Source organism: Apis dorsata, unplaced genomic scaffold (assembly GCF_000469605.1).
Source record: "Apis dorsata unplaced genomic scaffold, Apis dorsata 1.3 scaffold_326, whole genome shotgun sequence".
Taxonomy (NCBI): Eukaryota; Metazoa; Arthropoda; class Insecta; order Hymenoptera; family Apidae; genus Apis; species Apis dorsata.
The window spans coordinates 59,324-59,575 of record NW_006263594.1 but is presented as its reverse complement, the minus strand read 5'-3'; positions in this window follow the sequence as shown (position 1 = coordinate 59,575).

Genomic DNA, 252 nt, shown 5'->3' with positions numbered 1-252 from the left:
TTTTTTTTTTTTTTTTTTTTTTGCGCAACGTGTGTTCGCGAAAAAAAAACTCGTCTAAGAGAGAAAAGAGATGTTGGAGGGAAACGGAAAGAGAGAATAAGAGAAAGAGAGAAAAAGAGGGCGTAACGAGAGCGAAGCGTCACGAAAAGCGTCACGAGACAAGATAATACCGAGAGAAGTATAGCTTTTGAATACCGAGAGAGCCTTGTGTTAAGTGCCTTCAAGTAAAACACTTAGATTTTAGGATAGACG